The 12,140-nt window shown below is 42.5% G+C and overlaps 1 protein-coding gene and 1 pseudogene across 1 annotated transcript in view; both read right to left on the bottom strand.

The window, feature by feature from the left end:
* Positions 1–12,140, bottom strand: part of LOC145357494 (signal transducing adapter molecule 1-like) — a 69,474-nt gene that overhangs the window by 46,618 nt on the left and 10,716 nt on the right. The gene's annotated exons all lie outside the window — the stretch shown is intronic.
* On the bottom strand, positions 8,143–8,300 carry LOC145362247 (U2 spliceosomal RNA; annotated as a pseudogene).

Genomic DNA, 12,140 nt, shown 5'->3' with positions numbered 1-12,140 from the left:
TTCCCTTTGCAAAAACGTTTTCCTAACTACCTGCTACATCTCGGTATTAATGCTGTTATTTATATACAAGGACACTTAGATTCCTCTGAATACATTTCTGTGCACCCTTTTCACAGCTTATCTTCCCAGTTAGCTTTGTACTGATCGCAAACTTGTTGATTCCACCAATTATAACTTGCCAAACAGAAACATTTATTCTTACTTTCTTTTCTGTCTGTATTAATCAATCCTCAATTGATGCTTTTATATTACCCCTCTCCAATCTCTAATTTTGTGTAGCAGCTTATCACATGCTTTTTAAAAATCCAAATACATGATATCCATTGGTTCTCCTTTATCTGCCCTGCGAGCTGTAACTTCAAAAGACTCTCAAAAGATTTGGCAAATATGATTTGCCATTCATAAATCCAGGCTAGCTCAGAAGGCTCAATTTTACCATCAAGTTGCGTCCATTTTCTGGTGCGAAAACTTGGTAAAGCTAGGCGTGAGGTGAGTAATGCGATCCACGCCCGCCTCCAAGCTGGTTCCCCCTTTACACAGGCCGGAAAAAAGCTGCGATCGGGACCACACCCAAAATGGGCACAATAACCATTTAAATGTATTTGCACGCATTTAAATTGACTAATTGGTTGCACATCCAACTTTACCAGCACTTCTCCCTTTACTACTGCGTTCGCCTATCCAGAATCGGTGCAAAACAGACATGTTCGACACAAGTCCAATTCAGGTGCTCCAGTTAGTGAGGAGGTAGGTGTGCCCAGCATCCAACAGCTCTTTACCACTCTGCCTGAGATGGCGGGGGCGGAAGTGTCATGATAAGTCTGGCTGGTGGGGTTGTGGGGGGATAAGGGGGTCAGTAATGTTGTGGGGATAGGGTACTATCTGAGGGGGTCGGGGGAAGCATTATCTGGCCTGGGAGGGATGCAGCAGGGGAGCAGCATTCTATCTTTTTTTTCCTGCACATGCGCAGTTAGAGGTGTTGATTGGAACTACTGAATTTTGGGCGTGTTAAGCCCTGCCCACAGGCTTGTGCAATGCGATTTGGACTTGCTGATATTTTTGCAGGCAGAGTGTGTACGCGGCGCCTCAGACTGGGTATAAATGTCGGATCAGAAACACTCCCAGTTTCAAGTCTGCCCAGCACATGGAATCGAAATGGTAAAACAGGGCCCAGGATCACAGATTACTACAGTGCAGAAGAGGCCCATCGAGTCTGCACCGACACATGAAATGCCCTGGCTTGTCCACCTAATCCCACTAGCCAGCACTTGGTCCATAACCCTGAATGTTTTGACGTGCCAAGTACTCATTCCCGTACTTTTTAAAGGATGTGAGGCATCCCACTTTCATCACCCTTCCAGACAGTGCATTCAGACTGTCACCATCCTCTGGTAACAAGGTTTTTCCTCAAATGCCCCTGAAACTTCACCCCCTCACTTTTAACTTGTGTCCCCTCGCAAATGACCCTTCAACTAAGGGGAACATCTGCTCCCTATCCACCCTGTACATGTCACTCATAATCTTGAACACCTCAATCAGGTCACCCCTCAGTCTTCTCTGCTCCAATGAAAACAACCCAAGCCTATCCAACCTCTTTTCATGACTTTGACCAATCATTTGAAAATGTTCTAAATGCCTGTCAGCTGGCACCTAATAATAAGATTTGAGCATTTCTTAACTACCAAAGCCAGGCTAACTGGCCTAAAAGTTTCCCATTTTGTCTCTCCCTCCTCGCTTGAATAGCAGTTATGCTTGCCACCTGCCATGGGAAGGGAACCATTCTACAATCTAGGGATTTCTGGCATATCAAAACCAATGCCTCCATATCTCTACAGACACCTTACATGAAACTATAAGTAGTAGACCATCAGATCTAGAGGATTTGTTGGTTTTTATCCCATTGATGTCTCCAGTACTGCTTCTTGACTTACTCTAATTCTATGAAGTTCCTCATTTTCATGAGACCATCTGTCCTCACTATTTCCAGAATTGGTGTCAGATCTCTTGGTGGGAGAGCATTTTGGGGATAGTGATCATAACTCTATCTCCTTTACGCTAGCATTGGAGACGGATAGGATCAGGCTAGCTAGGAAAGTGTTTATCTGGAGTAAGGGGAAATATGAAGCCATCAGGCTGGAAATTAGGGACGTAAGTTGGAAGGAGATATTCTTGGGGAAATGTACTTAAGTAAGGTGGCAGATTTTCAAGGAATGTTTGTCGGGAGTTCTGCACGGCAACATTCCAATGAAACAGGGAGGTTATGGTAGGTTATAGAAACAGTGGTGCATGAAAGTTGTAACGAATCTAGTCAAAAAGAAAAGAAAAGCGTACAAAAGGTTCAGGGAGCTAGGTAATGTCAGGGATCTAGAGGAGCATACGGCTTTTAGGAAGGAACTTAAGAAGGAAATTAGGAGAGCCAGAAGGGGTCATGAGAAGGCCTTGGCAGGTAAGATTAAGGAAAAACCTAAGGCGTTCTACAGATGTGTGAAGAGTAAGAGGATGAGATGCAAAGGAATAGGACCTATAAAATGTGACGGTGGGAAAGTTTGTATAGAACTGGTAGAAATAGCAGAGGTGCTCAATGAATACTTTACTTCAGTATTCACGGTGGAAAAAGATCTTGGTGGTTGTACTGCAGGCTTGCGGTGGCCTGAAAAGCTCGAGTGCGTGGACATTAAGAAAGAGGATGTGTTGGAGCTTTTGAGTAGCATCAAGATAAATAAGTTGCTGGGACCGGATGGGATATGCCCTAGGTTACTGTGGGAGGCGAGGGAAGGGATTGCAGACCCTCTGGCAATGATCTTTGCATCATCAATAGAAATGGGAGAGATTCCAGAGGATTGGAGAATTGTGGATGTGGTTCCTATATTCAAGAAAGGGAATAGAGGTAGCCCAGGAAATTATTGACCAGTGAGTCTAACCTCAGTGGTTAGTAAGTTGATGGAAAAGATCCTGAGAGACAGGATTTACGAACATTTAGAGAAGTATAGTATGATCAAAAGTAGTCAGCATGACTTTGTTAAAGGCAGATAGTGTCTTACGAGCCTGGTTGAGTTTTTTGAAAATGTGACTAAACACACTGACAAAGCAAGAGCGGTGGATGTGGTTTATGTGGACTTCAGCAAGGCATTCGATAAAGTCCCCATGCAAGGCTTATTGAGAAAGTGAGGGGGCATGGGATCCAAGGGAACGTTGTTTTGTGGATCCAGAACTGGCTTGCCCACAGAAGGCAGAGAGCGGTCGTAGATGGGTCTTTTCTGCATGGAGGTCGGTCACCAGTGGAGTGCCCCAGGAATCTGTTCTGGGACCCTTGCTGTTTGTGACTTTTATATGTGACCTGGAAGAAGAAGTGGAGGGATGGGTTGGTAAGTTTGCCAATGACACGAAGGTCGGAGGTGTTGTGAATAGTTTGGAGGGATGTCAGAAGTTGTGGCATGACATAGATAGGATGCAAGACTGGGTGGAGAAGTGGCAGATGGACTTCAACCTGGATAAATGTGTAGTGGTAGGTTTTGGCAGGTCAAATGGAATGAAGGGATATAATATTAAGGGTAAGCCTCTTAGCAGTGTGGAAGATCAGAAGGATCTTTGGGTCCAGGTTCATAGGACTCTCAAATGGCTTCACAGGTAGAGGATGTGGTTAAGAAGGCGTATGGTATACTGGCCATCATCAATCAAGGAACTGAGCTTAGGAGTCAGGAGATAATGCTGCAGCTGTATAAGACACTGGTCAGACCCCACTTGGAGTACTGTGCTCAGTTCTGGTCGCTTCATTACAGGGAGGATGTGGAAGCCATTGAAAGGGTGCAGAGGAGATTTACAAGGATGTTACCTGGATTGGGTGGCATGCCTTATAAGGATAGGTTGAGACAGCTTGATCTTTTCTTCTTAGAGACACAAAGGATGAGAGGGGACCTGATAGAGGTGTATAAGATGATGAGAGGTATTGATCAGATGGACTCTCAGAGACTTTTCCCCAGGGCTGAAATGGCTGCCACAAGAGGACACAGGTTTAAGGTGCTGGGGAGTAGGTGCAGAGATGTCAGGGGTAAGTTTTTCACTCAGAGGGTGGTGGGTGAGTGGAATCGGCTGCCATCGGTGGTGGTGGAGGCAAATTCGATAGGGTCTTTTAAGAGACTTCTGGATGACGACATGGAACTTAATAGGATTGAGGGTTCTTGGTAAGCCTAGTCGGTAGAGATAAGATCGACGCAACTTGTGGGCCGAAGGGCCTGTTTGTGCTGTAGTTTTTCTATGATTCCAATTGCATTTTAGGTTTTTTGCCATAAAGACAGATGGGAAGTATCTTCCATTAAATTCTCCTCATCTTATTCTCTGGGAGATTATTTTCAACTGATGGTGCTCCAATTAGTATTTTAGTACTGGAATTTTAGTATTCCAGAAAAATCCTTCAAAAATTTGAAACCTCCATTAAATTGCATTTAGGCTTTGCTGAGCCAGTGGAAATAATCCCAGTTTCTCTGGTCTGTAACTACAGTTTTAGATCCCTGATATCTGGTGAATCTTCACTGTAAACTCACTATGACTTTAACATATTTTCTCTAGTGGGTACCCCAAAATGCACAAGTAATATGATTGACTTAATCAATACACTCTGATTTTACTGTTGCAGGCTGAGGAATAAATGTTGGCTGGCAGAACAAGAATAACTCCACTCCTATTTGGCAGAAAACTGCTAATGGAGTTGTTGGCGGGATTTTCAAGGTGGCTGGATACCGTTAGAAATTTCAGACAATACAAGTTAGTATCTTAGTTTAAAGGCATAACCTTTAGTTTGACCAGCGGCTGCTAGGAGAAATCATCAAAGGGTTGGAGCTGCTCCTAAGATAGAGCAATTAGACCGCTCCAATGAATTCTAACATATACAATTCAAATCAGATCCCAAATATAATTGCTAAGAATTATACTTACAACCAATTTAAGGTTATCAGTTGGGCTTGCAACATGACTCGCTTAGACTTGCTAGAAGCTGCATAGAAACCTCTGCAGGCAAAAGGAACATGCCCAAACACTGTGCCTTTTTTGAGTTAAATAGAAGCTTGAGGGACAATAGTTTCCTGGTGCATTCTCCATGACAACAACTCCTTCAATCAGTGTCAACTTGCCAATCAATCAGCAGCTTTTCTCATGCAATATAAACAGTTGCTCCCTTTGAAATTTGGTATTATATTGAAAGAAGAGGCACATAATATTCCAGTGTAGATGCCGGTCGCAATCTCCCCAGGCCATTATTTATGATGTAATCAGCCTTGTGCTGGGAAATGGCGTGAGGCTGGTTTAAATATTCAGAGTCTAACTTAAATCTCTTTAGCGAGCCTGGGATGCAATTGTCCGGGCTCTCTTATGTTTCTGACCTTGCAGGTGGAGGTCCACATCAGCAGAGATCACAGGTGGTCCCCAGCGATTGAGACCTGATGTGATGGCCTCATTGGTGTGATATGTCAGTATACTGGGAGATCAGCGCATACCCAGTGCCCCCCTGAGCAGTCTGATGCCAGCCTCTTCAGCAGGATTGTGAGCCAACCAATCTCACTGAAATTTTGTTTTTCTCACGAGGGTTTCCAATATCCACCTCTGACAGTCCTGTCTTGGAATTATCTCCAAAGGTCGCTCCCATTCCAATCGCTCTAATAATGGTCCACATAACAGTATTTCAATCTCACCTTTCAAGATTCCTTCTGCGATTTTAGAGTAGCTCACAAGCACACTTTCAGATCTATGGCCATGGCAAGCGTTACACCACTGCTCTAAAGGGTTACTTTTCCCCAGTGGAACATAGTACTAAGTCAGTCTGTTCATTGCAGCTCTTTCTTGAATTTGAAGTCTACTTCTTTATTCCCTTCTTTTAACTTACTTAACATGACCTGTTCCTATCCCAATGCCTGTGACACTTCTGTCTGGCAGACTGCCTTAAGAAGAGCTGTTCACTGGCACTTAAACTGATCTGGTGGCCTAACAAAACACTTCCAAAAGGTGCCACCTTAGTTAGGAACCAATGTAACAAACATTTGAACATTCTAATCTCCACAGTCTGCTAATTTAACACCCCAGTACACCCAGATCAATAGATTTCATAGCAGTGTGTCCTTTAACAAAGTTAACATATATGAATATACAGCAATTAGAAATAAAGAAGTTGGAGTACTGGAGTAAACAAACCTTGATGCAGGTCCCTGGCAAGACTGTGTCTGATGTACTATATATATTTTTGGTCTCCATATCCAAGGAAGAGTGTACTTGCCTAAGAGGTGGTGCAACAGAAGTTCCCTTTGATTACTCAGAGAAATGGTTATCCTTCGAGAAGAAATTGAGGAGAATACGGTTATACTTTTTGGCCTTTAGAAGAATGCATGATAATCTGAAGGTAAGCTTGCAGACGCAGCGGACTGTAAAAAAGACAAATGGTATGTTGGTCTTCACAGCGAGAAGAAGCAAGTATAGGAGCAGGGATGTCACGATGCAATTTTACAGGGCCTTGGTGAGGTCACATCTGGAATACTGTGCGCAGTTTTTTGCTCTAGAGGGAATGCAGAGAAGGTACACCAGACTGATTCCTGGGATGGTAGGACTGACATATGAGGAGAAATTGAGTCAGTTAGGATTGTATTTATTGGAGTTCAGAAACATAAGGGCAGGGGGGGAATCTCATAGAAATGTTTAAAATTCTACCAGGCCTAGACAGGGTAGATGCAGGAAGGATGTTCCCGATGGTGGTGTCCAGAACTAGGAGTCAAAATCTGAAGATACAGGGTAGACTGTTTAGGATAGAGGTGAGAAAAAATTTCTTCAGCCGGGGTGGTCAGTCCATAGAATTTGCTGCTACAGAGAATAGTTCAGGACAAGACATTTTATATTTTCAAGGAACAGTTAGATATAGCATTTGAAATGAAATAGATCATAGGATGTGGGGGGGGGAAGGTGGGATCAGGCTACTGAGTTGGATGATCAATCATTATCATAATGAATGGCGGAGCACGCTTGAAGGGCCAAATGGCCTTTTCCTGCTCCTATTTTCTGTTTATCCAATTGAAACATGCAAGATCTGTGAAGGCTTCAGAGGCTTGATGCAGACAGGGTATTTCCACTGACTGGAGAGTCTTTTAAGATCATTAGTCTCGGAATAAGGCACTGTCCATGTAAGAGTGAGATGAGAAGTTATTTCATCAAAGAGTTCAGAATTTTTGGAATTCACCTCACCTGGGTGCTGTGAATATTCATATGTTGAGTCCATTAAAGCTGAGGCTGACTGATTTTGGATGCTAAAGGAATCAAGGAGTGTGGGGATTAGGCAGAAGACTGGAATTTTAAGAAATTAGACATTAACCACACTCCCCTGCTCGTGCCCCATAACCCTGACATTTTTCTTTTCAACAATCTGTCAAATTCCATTTTGAAATTACTAATTTGCTTCCACCATCCTGTTAGGCAATGCATTCCAGATAATGACTCTTGTAAAGGAAACCTAACCTTTCTACATAACTGAAGTCCCTCATCCCTGGTACCATTCCTGTAAATTTCCTCTGTACCTTCTCCAGAATCTTGAGACCCTTCCTCAGGTATGGGGCACAAAACTAAAGAAAAAAATACAGCCTTGCAACCATGTCCTGCCACCTTCAAATCTTGAGGATCTGCTCCTGATTGCATGGATGTATACAAGAACTAGCGGAGTTGGATTGTTCACCAAAGGGATGGAAAATTCTGAGGAAGTAGTTAGCCTAAATTTGGAATATTGCCATTAATAGGAGAGATACAAGGATACTTGTGTTACTGGAAAGAGACAAAAGGTCAAGCCATCAAGTGCAACACAGAAAAGCTAAGAAGACAGTTTTATCCAGTAGCTTCCGCAACCAAATACTGCAACATATCTCGAGAAATAAATTCAGTACTGTTAACAACTACCCACTACGAACAACTGGTGAACAATCACCCAATGTCATATAAAGGGATAAATAGAAATGCTACTACACCAAAACGTTACATTTGGAACTTTTTGTTTTTATTCCCATTCAATCAAATCAAGTCCAATTCAGAATCTCAACAAGTTGAGACATTCCCAATCCAAGCTGACAAGACAGGGGTCTCACCTCCTGTCTTGGGCTTGATCTACATGATCCAAACTGATTGGAGTACGCATAGCTCCTCCTCCAAGGCTTGATATCATTTGCATCTTAGCCAAAAGGCCGAGATGCTGCTTTTAAAAATTACTTCAAATGAAGCTAAAATGTACTGATAAGAACAGATATTGCACATGATCTTAGCCAAAAGGCCGAGATAGCAGTTAAGCAGCATTGAATGTGCGATCCCAACTATTTGGCTCAGCCATAGTGAGTATTTGTTGACAGTACAGGTCTGCTTTGATTACAAGTGTTGTTTTCCACAGAATGACATGGTGCTTTCAATAACTTTTTTTTAAGTCAGCACTATTTTTCCATAAGCAGCTGACCTGCAGAATGAACTTGTTAACAAGCTCCAATTCAAAAAATGTTTTGGCTAGCTTTACTTCATATACTGAAAGCTGCTCATGTCTTATTTGGATAGAAATGATCCATTAAGCCAAGGGGTTTTTAGTTGAATAAACATATTTGACAGCTAGTTAAATAAGATCCCTGATTACATTTGGTGAGACTACTAAGTAAAATTTTCCGAGCACTTTTCTCTCTCCCTTCACAGTTTAGGTTCAGAGTATGAACCCAAGCTAACATCCACTGAGGAAATAACATTTAACTAACCTACAAAAATGTATTTCTCATGTTTTTTAATTGCAGGACGGTGTCTAGATTACACACATCTCAGAAAACTAAGCATCCAGAAGTAATTTGAACATACTGGGCAGAACTTTCCCATCCCGCCCGCCACAGGAATCATAACAGGCAGGACCATGCAAAGGTCCATTGACCTCGGGTAGGATTTTCTTGTCTTGGGGTGAGTGCGGCCAGAAGATCCCACCCATTAGGTGGGTTGACACAATTGCTTTCTAAATCTTTGTTTCTACTGTAATCACGTGAAGAAGTTAATTTCTCCTAACAATGCACAAGTCGAAGTTGCTGAGCTGATACTCCATCTGTAGGTGGATGTAAAAGTTCCCTTGTTACTTATTTAAATGAAAAGCAGAATTGTTCTCACTAATATCCTAGCCATTATTTATCCCTTAATAATTAAAGCTTAATTTACACCATTCAAAAACATAGATTATGTTGTCATTATCACATTGTTGTTTATAGGATCTTCTATGTACAGGGTGGTTGCTGTGCTCCCTACATTAGAACAGTAACTGAATCACCTTGTTACATTAAAGACATCTTATACATGGATGTGTTAACATAAGAACATAAGAAATAGGAGCAGGAGTAGGCCATCTAGCCCTTCGAGCCTGCCCCGCCATTCAACAAGATCATGGCTGATCTGTCGTGGCTCAGTTCCACATTCCCGCCCTCTCCCCATAACCCTTAATCCCCTCGCTTATCAAAAACCCATCAACCCGTGTCTTAAAAATATTTAGCGAGGCAGCCTCCACCACTTCAACGGGCAGAGAATTCCAGAGATTCACCACCCTTTGAGTGAAGAAGTTCCTCCTCAACTCCGTTCTAAACCACCCCCCCCTTTATCTTGAGGCTGTGCCCCCTAGTCCTACTGTCCTTTCTGAGCGGGAAGAGTCTCTCCACCTCTATCCTATCCATCCCATTCATCATCTTATACGTCTCAATGAGATCTCCCCTCATTCTTCTAAACTCTAACGAGTACAAGCCTAGTTTATTCAGCCTCTCCTCATAGCTCAACCCCCTCAACTCCGGTATCAGCCTAGTAAACCTCCTCTGCACTCCCCCCAAGGCCAAAATATCCTTGCGTAAGTGCGGCGACCAAAACTGCACACTGTACTCCAGTTGCAGCCTCACCAATGCCCTATACAGCTGCAGCAAGACCTCCCTACTTTTATATTCAATCCCCCTCGCTATGAAGGCCAGCATCCCATTAGCCTTCCTGACCACCTGCTGCACCTGCAGGCTGGGTTTTTGCGACTCATGCACAAGGACCCCGAGGTCCCTCTGCACCGTCGCCTGCTGCAGTTTTTCGCCACGTAAGTAATAGTCCTTCCTACCATTATTCCTACCAAAGTGGACCACCTTGCACTTGCCAATAAACTTTATTCTAATCCTTCAACACATGTTCTTGGTCTTTTCTGACTAGAGTCTGTTCAAGTACCATTCCATGTGTTTTTTTTTAATCTAAGTTTCTCATCATGCTTGTGCTTCGCTATTTTGTTCTCCAGTCCAAAGATTGCAAATTGCATCTCAAAAAGCAGTTCTCCAATATGGTCTAATTCAGTTGCTACTAATTTTGCTCCATTTCTACTGCAACAAGATTCAGCAAGATAATTGTACCCACCAAAAGTACATCACTCACCTGTTCGGGTGGATCAGCCTCTCAGACCACCCAGGATCAGACCAGAAATGGTGGACCCAAGTTTAGCATCATGAGCAGCTATTTATATGTTCAACTACAGTACATCAATCAGAGGCACTAGAAAAAGTTCATACTAATGATAATTTACGTCTACTTTAGAGGATGGCTCCAAAGCCTGTGACCATCCTGGATTCTGCTCAGCATCTACTTAGCCTTATTCTTCCTCACTCTTGTACTATGGCTTACCTTGTGTTCCTCCCATCATGCCATCCATATCTATATAACAGTGCTGATGTTTCAGCATACTGCTATAAGGTACTGGCATGCTTCTATGGACATTGGCTATTGCTTCATTCTCTTAGCGATGGTTGGCGGAAGAAATAAAAGGGAAAGTCTATGATAAGATGAATGTAGGATAGATTAAATGACAAAAGGTTTCAATAGTGTAAGGCCAAAATAAGTGGGAAGTAAATAAACAAAAGTATATCTACGGGTGCTCTGAAAAGCAGGATTCTGAACAGCTTCCATCTAAAAGCAATCGCAGACCTTCCAGTTTGTTGTTCTTCCCACCCTCCCTCCTTTCACTTTCTCACAACCTCCGAATTTCCCCAGTTCTGATGGTCACAGACTTGCTTCTTTACAGAGTTGCTGCCTGACCTGCTGAATAATTCCAGCATGTTCTGTGTTTATGTTCCGTGGCTATTAATCTCATTACTGTTTCTGGGATCTTGTTATGTGCAAATACATTATCACATTTCCCTACATTACAGTAGTGATTAAACTTCAAAGATACTTCATTGGCTATAAAGCACTGAGGTCAAGAGAAATGCACAATATAAAACGTGATTTCTTGCTTTCAGTTTCTTAAACATGACTAAAGGCACTGAATTTTAAGTATCAGAACAACATGAAAGTCGCAGGGTTTAACTCAATAACTCTACTTTACAATCCAAGGTAACTATGTGGCCTAAGTGAGATTAATTCTCAAAGTCAACAATTCAACATTGACATGCTTTCAGATAGTAAATCTGTCATTTAGAAAATGGCAACAAAAATCCATACACCTTTCGTCAGGTAGAGGATAGCTGAAATATCAGAAAATTCCCATCCATCAGCATCGACCTCGTTCATCTCCTCACTGAATTTATAAGAAGATGTTGGCCATGGTAATGTTAGACAGAAGCCTGTCTTCCCACTCCTTTGGTTCAAACAATAATTAACCATTCCATGACACTATTTTGAGAGCAGAAGATCTCCCGGTTTTCTGTCCAATGTTGCTTCTACAAACAATCCTCTACAAACTTATCATATCAGATCACTGTTAAATGTGGGATCTTATTGTGTGCCAAGCATTCAACACATTTATAGGAATAGGAGGAGGCTGTTTAGTCCCTTAAGCCTGTTCAACCATTCAACAAGATCATGGCTTGCCAACACCATGGGGCAAGTTTTCCCATTCCACCCACCAGGGGAAACGATGCAGGCAGTGGTGGACCATGGGAAGCTGTGTTGAACTGGAGCAGGATTTTCCAGTTTTGGGACAAATGCGGCCAGGAAGTCCTATCCAATACATCTGCATTTGCCCTATATCCCTTAATGCTATGTGTCAAAAATCTATCAATTTCACTGTTAAATGTGACAATTTATCTAGCACCAGTTGTCATTTGTGGAAAAGAGCGTCAAACTTCTATAATCTTTTGCATATAGAAGTGTTTCCT

This window comes from Carcharhinus amblyrhynchos, chromosome 2 (assembly GCF_965287045.1).
Source record: "Carcharhinus amblyrhynchos chromosome 2, sCarAmb.v2.hapA, whole genome shotgun sequence".
Classification (NCBI taxonomy): domain Eukaryota; kingdom Metazoa; phylum Chordata; class Chondrichthyes; order Carcharhiniformes; family Carcharhinidae; genus Carcharhinus; species Carcharhinus amblyrhynchos.
This window is presented reverse-complemented; position numbering and strand designations above follow the sequence as displayed.